We start from the raw sequence: 11,623 nt of genomic DNA, 5'->3' as shown, positions 1-11,623 counted from the left end.
ATTCCTGCTTCTCGCGCCTGCATTGAAGGAGCTGCAGACTGTTGGCTCCAGGGGAGAGCAGGGCTGTGTGCCGAATAATGGGGATGGCAGGGAGGGGAGGGGTGCGCCCGCGAGTCCCGCGGCTCTGTTGCCTGAGGCCTTTCTGGGGCCACGCAGAGAAAAGGAAAGGCTGGACATGGGTTATTGGTGCTGAGGGGTATAGCGCTTTGAATGGGGGTGAGAGTGCAGAGGGAGTTCTACCGAACATTTGATCGTATGAACATAGAAACTTCAGAGTTTACAGGTAGTCCCTTAGGAATGAGTTTTCTGTGAGATCTGCTAACTCTATGTGCTGTTAGCTCTACTTCGGAAAAGTTCACAAGAGGGTGTATTTATTAGTAGAGAATTTCAAGCCTTCCTTTTGCTTATAAATTTAAACAGACAAACCTTCCTTTTGCTCATAAACAGACAAAATTATTTCACTCCCTATCAGAGTCTGTTCAGCCACCCCTTCTTTGTTGAGTTTTCTTTCTCCAAGTGTGTTCTTAGCCTGGACTGAGCATCTTTCTGGGTTCTTGTGGCATCAGGTGGGAGAACTTGGTACGAGTGCCTCACTTGAGAACTTTTTATTCCATAGGGAGTTTGTTTGTTTGTTTGTTTTTCTGACTACTGTTTCTACTCGTGCCTAACCTGACTGCATGAATCAAAAACATTCACAGCATGAAAGTTTCCTGGGCCTTGACTGGGAACGCAAAGGCCTGTTTGTTCCGAGTTTGGGAGAGCTGTGTGTGACAGAGGAAAACACCAGAAATCAAGTTTTTTGGTTGTGCTATTGTGAAAGAGCATTTATTTTTCTGTAGGATGATTTGAAGCCATCTACTGCTGTATTAGTTTACCTGAATCGTCTTCCAACATGCCTTGGTGTTAATGATGCAAGTAAGAGACTAACCTAGTAGAGTTTGTTTCCATTTCTTAGAGTAAAAGGAGATGAGGTATTTCCTGTGATTTTTCTGAACTTCCTTTGTTTGGTTTCAGAACATTTTCTGGGACATTATGGTAGCAAGATCAAGAGGAAATAATACCTTGGTATTACAATATGGGATTTTTACCTTGGAGACTCCTAGCCCAAGGACTGAAATATGAAGATGAGTCATCTCTACTATTTATTGTGTTATTAACTGAAAGAGAAGTTGAGGAGCGTGACATTTATTGTTGGCTGGCTTCTTCCCTTTTGATTTCTCCCCTGCCTCATCTTGCACATGTTCCAAACATTTTTAATACGCATCCCAAGCTACAAATGAATCTGATGCAACCATTCCTTCCCTTTCCAGCCCCTCACACTGACCTCAGACATTTGGGGCATATCTGATTCCTCCCTTATTTTTTTCTCCGCTGAAACTAATCTGGGGTGCAGACAGGTAAACTGCAAAGAGCAAAGGCTTTGGACTCAGAAAGACCTTGGTCTGAATGCAGGCTCTGCCAAGTGCTACCTGCGTGACCTTGGATAAGCTACTTAAATGTCCCTGAGTCTCAGTTTCCTCAATATAAAATTAAAGTAATAGCACCTCAGGGTTGTAATACTCCACAGTGTTGCTGTGGATGAAATAATATAAGATATGAAAAATACTTTGTGGCACAGGCAGTCAATAGGTGCTATTTTTTCCTCACATATAATAATAACTACAATTTAATTAATCTTTACTATATCCTCAGCCCGTTTCATATAATATAACTCTTGGTCTTACATCAAACCCTGTAAGGTGAGTATCATTGTTTAAAACCACATTTTACAGATGGGGAAGCTAAGGCTCCCGAGCTTAAGAGATTTGCCCAAGGGAACAGGGTTAAGGACAGAGTGAGCCTGGACTTAGACCCAGATCTGCCAACCTTCTTTATATTTTAACTCTGTTCCCTGTACTTTCCCAGATGATGACTTTCTAAGATGCCCTAATACCATTCAGAGTCCTTACCACCTTTGAGAAACAAAGTACCTTTGTGCAATGAGGGTCTTGATGGCCTCTGGTGGGCCTTTTCCCCTTGTCTTTGAAAGGCCATGCATGGTGGAGTGGAGAGTCCAGAGACCTGGATTCACTGCAAGTTTTTTCTCCTGCGTATGATTTTAGACAGTCACTGCAACTTGCAACCTCAATTTGCCCAAGTTGTAGAATGCCTGATAGGGTTTTGTGAGGGTAAAATGATATACTGTTGTTGTTGTTTTCAATGAAATATTTTCTGCCGTATTGGTGTTGGTATCACAAGACGCATAAGCCATTGACTCCATTCTCCACTGGCTTACAGTATAGTAAGGGGGATAGAAAAGTAAATGAATGTGTTACAATGTGAAGAATAATAGGACTGTGGAAGGCATAATAGAAGCATGGAGGGAGAAAGCAATGAACCCTCTAATTGGATAATTAGGATAGGGCTCCTACTTATGATATTGGAGCTGTGTTTTGAAGACTGAATATGATTTACTGTGATGAAGCTTGTGTTTTAGAAGGATAACTTTTGAGTCAGGGTCAACTTTATTCTGTGGGCAAAATCTACTCTTCTCAGCAGATTTTTCAGGTAGATCTTATTATCCCGAGATACAAAGAGGTTGATTAAAGTATCATTATTGCCTAAACAATAGTGACCCTAAATAGGAATCTTTGACTAGCTAAGAAGAGGAGCCTATATCATGGCAGCAAATGGTGGTCTTTTGGGGCATACAGAATATCCCCTCGAGGTATTGTGTGTGGTAAGGGCCCATTCTGCCCATGTGTAGAGCTGGTTCTCATAACAGAGTAATGATTACCTCAATAATCATTTAATTGTGGAATACATACTTACTCCATGTTGCATGGACTTTGAAGCCAGAAATATGTGGATTTTAATTATGGCTCCACCACTTACTAATTGTGTAACCATAAGCAAGTTTCTTGATTTCACTGCCTCAGTTTCTAAAATGGAGATGATCATGCATTCCTCAATGGGTTATTCTAGGGGTTAAATGGGAATATCTGCACATTAGTTAGGATAGGCTAGTTTACTGCAGAAAAAACAACCTCAAGTCTTAATAGGTTCATTTCTTGCCATGCTCCTGGTTAGGCAGCTCTCCTGGGGAGCTGTGCTATTGTGAATAATGAAGTCAAGGGACAGTCTCTTTCCATGGGGTGTTTTAAAAGTCTTCGAAATTTGGTAGACAAGAAAGATATTTAATTTGTATTTATTTGGTTATTAGTGAAATAAAGCTTAAATTTATAGAAGTCATTTGTTTTTCTTCTCTTATAAATTACAGATACTTTAGTATTCTATATAATAAAAGCTGTTTGTATTTTCTTTTATGATTTCTACCTTTGGTCAGCAGGTACTTTTTTGAGAACAGTATCACATATACCTTTGATATTTAACACATATTTAGTGAGTTGTATTAAGGTTTTCTCTGGATTCAGTACTGAAATGGAAACTGAGTGAACATGTGGACACAGACACTTATTTCTGCCTTGGAGAAGATTATGGTTTTGCCAGGTTAATGATACTTAGGAACTTGAAGCAGTTAGACAATAACACAGTAGGTGCATGACTAAGCTACTGTTATCTTCTCTACCAGTCACCTGTCCTCGTATGACATTGATCCTTTATTTTTTGCTTTTTTGGCTGGACCTTAGTTCCTGGACCAGGGGTCAAACCCGTGCCCCTGCAGTGGAAGCATGGAGTCTTAACCACTGGACCACCAGGGAAGTCCCTACATTGGTCTTGATTGATGGGAAATTTGATGAATGTTGATCTCAAGTTATAGGCTTGGTGTCTTCTTATTTACTTTTCCCCCACTGCCCCAGATCTAATCCTTCACCATACTGCATCAATTCTGTCTCAGGAAATCTCTCAAATCTGCCCATTATTCTCTATCCCTATCACCTCTGCCTTGCCCAGAGCCTAGTATTTGGTCTGTCTTTTGAAATAGCCTCCTTTCCTTCAGGCGCCTCATAATCTCGCCCATCTTCCACATCACTCTCAGATTATTGTGCAGAAGTGCAGTGCTGATCAAGCCATTTGTAGGCTTAAATGCTTGTCTTGGCTCCCCAGGCCCTGCAGGGTAAACCCAGCTGTTTAGCTTGGCATTCAAGTTCCTTCAGAATCTGGCCTCTGCCCACATATCTGGCCTCACCACCTACTACTCCCTTCCTCATGATCTAGACACTTACCTAAATGAATTCCAAGTCTGCAGATATAGGACCTCTTTTCGTGGCTCTGTGCCTTTGTAGTATAGCACAGGGATTGAAAGCCTGGTCTTTGATGTCAGACCAACCTGTTACAGCAGTGAAATCTCTAAGCCTCAGTTTCCTCATCTGTGAAATGAGAGCAAAAACAGTGCCTGCCTCTTAAGGTTATGAGGAATAAATGAGCTAATTTTATGGAACAGAACCTGACACATAATAACTCCTTGATAATTATTAGCTATTAGTTGTAATTGTACATGCTGTTTTCTCTGCAGGAAATTCCCTCTGCTATCACTTTTCCTCCACTGAGAGTTCAATTTATCTTTCAACTCCTATTTCAGCATCACATCTGTGGTCAAGTCTTCCCCTGCCTCAGGCTTCCTCTGTGGCTCCATGGTTTGGTTCTCGTCTCTGTAGCAGCAAGTTTTACCCTGTACTGTAAATAAGCTCAACTCTTTTGTTTTTCTATGAACTCATATAGCACAGGGGCCTTTAGTAGGTCGATCAGCTAGTGTTTACTAAGCATATGTAAATAAATACTGTTCTTGCTTTAAGTAAGATTACAGACTCAATGAGAAGAAAGGTATACCTAGTGAGTATATGAGTAGTGGTGGTGTTGGTAGTTACCTAATTGAACCTTGGGGGCAGAAAAGGCCTTGTCTTATTCAACTTGATATCCATAGCAACTAGTCTGACTCACAGTAAAGTGTTTCCTAAATGTTGAATGTATAAATGATTTAATTCATTTTGAGTTGCTACTTACAGACAACAGCCTAACCTGGTCTCCTCTAGGAGCAGCCTAATTCTTCTTAAACATGCGTGGATTTTTCACTCTAGCATAAGCAAGCAGATTAGAGTTTATCAATTAGTTTTCTCCTTAAGTTCCTTCTCAGTTTGTTTCTTTTAGATCTGTTAGGGCTTCTCATAAAATCTGGAGCCAATTTGAAATCTAGAGGGAGGGAGAAGAGAGACCTGGACTGGAAAGAAGAAAGAAGAAAAGTATAAGAGTGACTTATCTTTTGTCATGATCATTTCAGTTCCCTGGGTTAATAGAAACAAAAAAAGCAAAAGCAAAAAACAAACAACAAACCTCAGCATCCACACCACAATTTGTGGTTCTCAAACTATGAGGTTTCAAAGGATTGGAAAATAATATGGCTTCACTGAGACTGGAAAGCCACAGAAACTTCACAGGTACACAGATTGCAAAGCTGAAACTCTATGATAACCCCAGCAAGTAGAATAGACAAGGCACTTTGTTTAATAAATCTGCTATGACATTTCTTTCTGCTGCCCAAAGGATGCTGAAGTCTCAGTAGCTGCCCTGCCTAATTTTTAGGCTTATTGTGACTGAGCAGATGCTTTTGCAAATTCTATTAGCACACTTTGGGTAATGAGTTGCCTGTGTAAAAAGCTTTGCTTTTTGGATGAATTGAGAACAACAGCAGCAATAACAGTTGTTCTTTATTGAACACCTAGTGTGTTCAGGCTGGGTCCTGGGCTGAGTGCTTTACATGTATCATCTCATGTAAACTTTTATTACAAATGAAGATACTGAGGTTCCGAGAAGCAAACTAACTTGCCCCAGGTCATGGTTAGTAAGTGGTGAAGGTGGGGTTGACGCAGGCTCTGGGTAGTGTTGTAGTGTGTATTTTACCTTCAGTGCCAATTCAGTGAATGTTTATAGGGGCTTTTAGTTTATTTCACCATCTTCTGAGTCTAGACAGCTTCCTAACAATCTCCTGATAGAGCTCTCTTTTAGCTGTGTTATTTTTATTTGTTCCTTCCTCAGAATTTCCTTTGTGACAGAGGAACTAGAGGATAGAGGGGCCACAGAGACTGGGGAAAAAAGAAGGTTCTAAGTCTGCCTCTAACACTAACAGCCTTTTGATCCTGGGCAAGTCACATGACCACAGCCCTCTTTCTTGAGAAACCCCCATGTCCCTTTGAAGGTGGGAGTGAAGGAGAGGAGTGATAGGGTTAGATTTACCCTTAGGCTAAGCTTCAGGGCCCCTTCAAGGCTCTGGGAAGAGGTTCTGGCATGTTTGTATTTATAATTTATATTCATTTTCTTAAAGAGACCCACAGATTATATAAGCTTCAGGCTTCCCAGCCAGCATCCCCCCTGGGGCAGTGTTGGAATCCAAAAGAGATAAAGTCGTGAATGCACTTTGTAAAGCAGAATGCACTGTACACATGTGGCAAAACTGTTATTGGTATCATTAATAATTAGATAACAGCTTGAATCAAGGAAACCTTTCTTGGGGCTGGTGGGAGAAAAAAAGTTTAGATTTGAGGCAAGCAGAGGGAACCCATTAAGCTTTCCAGCAGATGACTGGGGAAAGTTATGATATCTCCTCCCCAGGAGGAACATATTCAGCTGTTTCTGAGACTTTAACACATGCTTATGCCTGAGGGTTGGGAATTGGATGAGTTCTCTATTTCCTGGATTCCGGGAAAAGTGGAGAAAGGCATTTTTCTAATTGAACAGAGTAGATTTACAAGTGTTACCAGGATCCCATTACAGAAAGCTGCAGTTAGATCCTGGTTATTAAAAGGGTCATTGTTCAATTTATGGATTATCCAGATCCTGTTGGTCCCTGGCCACTCTGATGTACACCTTTTATGCGTTTTACTGCCAATTAGCACTTCCACCAGAGCCTGGAAAGGGAGAGGAGCTAAACTCCAGATTGGTTAATTCCTTTCCTTGTTAGCAGCTTTGTCAAGGTGTGTTAGCAGGAAGGTAAAGAAAATGGCTCAAATGCGGTGAGGAGATTATCTGTGCTTTCACTGTTGTTTTCTTTCTTCCTCAACTCAAATTTAAGAATAGGCCCTGCTTCTGATTTTAACTTGATTTAAAGTCAGTAAATCAAAGATCTTGGCCTAGGGCATCCAGGGACTTCAATAAACAGCAGCCTTGGGGTAGGTAACATTTTCAGAGAGCCTTTTGCCCACACCCCATATCTCCAGGCCTGTCTCTCATTTCCTGTGTGATGTGGAGGGGTGGAGACTCAAAGAGAGGTCCTGTACTTAAGTCATTCTAGTGTTTGTGTAAAAAAATGTGTGTTTCTCTACATATACGTAGTAAATATAAATAGAAATGTGCGCCCACATTCATTCAATCATATCTTAGTATTTATTGAGGTTTGAAAACTCTCGCATGTAAAAGCCTTTTCTGGAAGGAATTTCTCTCTAATTTCAAAGGCTATTGTGTTTCCTAGGGAATTTATTAGCTGTGTATTTACCAGACACAAAATAAAAACTTTGGTCAGTTATGAAAACTCTATCTGCATTTTGCTCTGAGAAGATCATGACCACAAGGGAATTGGAAGTAAAACGTGTATGTCCTGCATGGGAATGAGTCATAATGTGCGATTAAAATGTGCATGTGGAGCTCATCTTAGATTTTAAGGATTGGAATGAGCAAGCGACTGTCCTGGGACAATTCTCCTCCTTGGGACAAGTGGAATACCCACCTGTGGAGAGCAGGGCTACGATTCCTGGTGCTGTTGTTTGTTGTTCTTGGCCCCAACCGTGTGCCTGACTAAAGAAAGAGATGTCAAAGTCTCTCTCTGTGAAGGGCTTGCCTTACCAATCGGGGAAAATGGTAACCAGGAAAGAAGGGCTGTTCTCTACGGTGTGGGCAGGAAGAGGACTGTGGCTTGCAGAGGTCAGAGCTACACAGACTCTGATTCCAGCTTTGTGATGAGTTTGAGTAATGACAATAATACTTTTATTTAATGCTCTGTAACAGTGCAGTCCAGGAGAAATACAATGCTGGCCACTTAGGTAATTTTACATTTCTAAGAGCCACATTAAAAAGAAAGCAAGGGAAGCAGCCGCATGGCACAGGGAAACCGGCTCAGTTCTTTGTGGCTGTCTGGAGGGGTGGGATAGGGAGGGTGGGAGGGAGGGAGACAAAGAGGGAAGAGATATGGGAACATATATATATGTATAACTGACTCACTCTGTTATAAAGCAGAAACTAACACACCATTGTAAAGCAATTATACCCCAATAAAGAGGTTAAAAAAAAAAAAAAAAAGAAAGCAAGGGAAGCAGCCGCATGGCACAGGGAAACCGGCTCAGTTCTTTGTGGCTGTCTGGAGGGGTGGGATAGGGAGGGTGGGAGGGAGGGAGACAAAGAGGGAAGAGATATGGGAACATATATATATGTATAACTGACTCACTCTGTTATAAAGCAGAAACTAACACACCATTGTAAAGCAATTATACCCCAATAAAGAGGTTAAAAAAAAAAAAAAAAAGAAAGCAAGGGAAGCAGCCGCATGGCACAGGGAAACCGGCTCAGTTCTTTGTGGCTGTCTGGAGGGGTGGGATAGGGAGGGTGGGAGGGAGGGAGACAAAGAGGGAAGAGATATGGGAACATATATATATGTATAACTGACTCACTCTGTTATAAAGCAGAAACTAACACACCATTGTAAAGCAATTATACCCCAATAAAGAGGTTAAAAAAAAAAAAAAAAAAAAAAGAAAGCAAAATAAATAAATAAGGAAAAAAGCAAAAAAAAGTAGGCAGAATTTACTTAATAATATATGTATATATATATATATTTTTGTTGTTGTTGTTGTTATTTTTTTTGCGGTACGCAGGCCTCTCACCGCTGTGGCCCCGCCCCGCCGCGGAGCACAGGCTCCGGACGCGCAGGCTCAGCGGCCATGGCTCAGGGGCCCAGCCGCTCCGCGGCATGTGGGATCCTCCCGGACCAGGGCACGAACCAGCGTCCCCTGCATCGGCCGGCGCACTCCCAACCACTGCGCCACCAGGGAAGCCCAATAATATATTTTATTTAACACAATATATCCAAAACATTTTCGTGTCAATATGTAATCAATATCAACTTACGAATGAGCTATTTATATTCTTTCTTCATGAGTCTTCAAAATTCTGTATATATTTTGCCATTACAGCATATTTCAATTCGGATGCTAAATTTTCATCACAAATACTTGATCTCTATTTAGACTTTATAAAATGTACAGTTGAAAAAAGTAGATTCACATATCTAAGTTGCTCCAGAGATGCTTAAAAGTTTTCCAAGAGTTGTATCGAGTATCAGGTTTTAAATGTAAATTAAAGAAAATAAAATGAAATAAAAAATGTGGTTCCTCAGTCACACCAGCCATGTTTCAAGGGCTCGACAGCCAAATGTGGATAGTGGCTACTGTATAGGACATCGTGTTCATGCAGGTAGTCATCCTTAGCACCAGAAGAGACTGCTAAACTTAGAGGCAATGAGAACAGTGTAAGGGGACCTGGGGGAAAGGGTTGCCTACGGGGTAGGGATCAGAAGGGGAGGACACCTCTGTTCGTCAGACTCTTGGCACCCAAAGAAAAAGCAAATGAAGAGCAAATAATGAGTGCCAGACCCAGGGATACACATTTGAGCCTTTGATGAACGCTTGAGATTTCATCTGAAATGGAGTCCTAAGCTTTTCCATATTCTGAGCCTGATTGGCCCCCCAGATGTTGAGCAGCTGTGAATTCTCCCAAGAGAGTGCTGCTTTGGTCTCAGTGTGGTCATGTGAACTCCTGGAGGCTTTGAGATCAGAGACAGACTTTATACACTTTTATTTGAATAGTTCCTTTGCTCTAGGAGGGAGGTACACATATGGCAGCAATTTAGGCATCCAGAATAAACCACATGTCTTCTTTCAAGTCAAGAGAGGCGATTGGAGTTCCTTTCTACAGTTTGCTTATTTATTTATTTATTTTTTAGCGGTACGCGGGCCTCTCACTGTTGTGGCCTCTCCCGTTGCGGAGCACAGGCTCCGGACGCGCAGGCTCAGCAGCCATGGCTTACGGGCCCAGCCGCTCCGCAGCATGTGGGATCTTCCCGGACCGGGGCACAAACCCGTGTCTCCTGCATCGGCAGGCGGACTCTCAACCACTGCGCCACCAGGGAAGCCCCAGTTTGCTTACTTTTTGACTGTTTATTTGTGTCTATAACGTCAGCAATATGCTAATAGACGTATGTCCAATGGTGCTTAGAGCAAATCGGTTTGTAAACCTGCAGCTCTGTCTTGCTTGCCTGTCCTTCTGCATCGTACTCCTGCCCAGTTCCACCTAGTCTTGCTGAATCAGTGTTAGCATTTTTTCATGTGATGAACATTTCATTGTAATAATGACAGCAGGTACCCTTCGCCGAGTGCCTTCTCTCTGGCAGTTAGCCTGCCAGATATTTTACAGATACTTATTATCCCACAACAAGATTGCAGGATGGGTATTATTACTTTCATCTGTCAGATGAGGAAACTGGTTCATATTGCTTAACAATATGCAGGAACACTAGACCAAGGTCCGCAAACTAACAGCCCTTGGACCAAATCCGGCCTGTTGCCTGTTATATATATATATTGCGCTAGTTAAGAATGGGTTTTGCATTCTAAAATGGTTGAAAAAAATCAAAAGAAGAAGATTTAATGACGTGAAAATGTATGAAATTCCAATATCGATATCCCTAAATAAAGTTTTATTGGAATATAGCCATGTTTATTCATTTCTTAGTGTCTTTGTGTGCAGAGTTGAGAAGTTGACATGTAGACTGTATGGCCTGCAAAGCCTTAAATATTTACTGTCTTCCTCTTTACAGATAAAGTGTGTTAACCCCTATGCTGAACTGTTAAGTTCTTACTGTAGACTGTAAGAGCCAGGGTCAGGGGCGGTGAGGGTACTCACAACTGGGGCCCCATGTCATGAATGTCAGGGATATTTAGTGGGTATGGAGCCAAGCACTCCATGTGGAAGAGGAGACTGAAGCCTAGAGGGGATAAGTAACTCCCCAAAGTCACATAGTGGGACTGGAATCAGACTCCAAAGCTTGATCCCTAAGTCTGTGGCTTCTCACAGATAAGCTGACCGCAATGCTGCTCAACTTGGACTGCACCAGGACCCCCTGAAGGGCTTGTTGCACCAGAGATTGCTAAGCCCCACCTCCAGAGTTTATGATTTCATAGGTCTGGGCTGGGGTCCAAGAATTTGCATTTCTAGCAAGCCCCCGGGTGATGCTGTTGATGCCCATCTGTGGACCAGCCGCACTTCAAGTAGCCCTACCATACTACATCCTGCTCAATAAATAGCTGCCAAGTTATGGAAGGCTTCAAACCCATGTATTCCCCAACCAAAACTAACTAGAAATTTAAGTCAAGTGCATTCTAATTACCTTTTTAAGCATTGTAATCGTTTGATTTCTGCCCCCCTTGTTCTCATTAAACCCCGAGTTTTCTGATGCTATGGGACTCAGGCCACCTTGACTGTTGAAATGCATGTGCCTCTGTGCCTGGCAGCAAGGGGCTGGGTCTGAAATGCACCCGTCACTGGTGGCATCCCTCTTGCGTGTCTAGAAACTCTGTTTCTTTCAAATCAATTTCAAAATCAGTTTATGATGATTTATGAACCAGGAATTTGTTTCCTGCTG

General features: G+C 42.0%; 1 protein-coding gene across 1 annotated transcript in view; it reads left to right on the top strand.

Moving 5' to 3' along the window:
* ST6GALNAC3 (ST6 N-acetylgalactosaminide alpha-2,6-sialyltransferase 3) overlaps positions 1-11,623 on the top strand; it is a 591,033-nt gene that overhangs the window by 443 nt on the left and 578,967 nt on the right. The window lies entirely within an intron of this gene.

Source organism: Lipotes vexillifer, unplaced genomic scaffold (genome assembly GCF_000442215.2).
Source record: "Lipotes vexillifer unplaced genomic scaffold, Lipotes_vexillifer_v1.1 scaffold419, whole genome shotgun sequence".
Classification (NCBI taxonomy): Eukaryota; Metazoa; Chordata; class Mammalia; order Artiodactyla; family Lipotidae; genus Lipotes; species Lipotes vexillifer.
The sequence above is the reverse complement of the archived record's forward strand: the minus strand, read 5'-3'. Positions and strand labels throughout refer to the sequence as shown.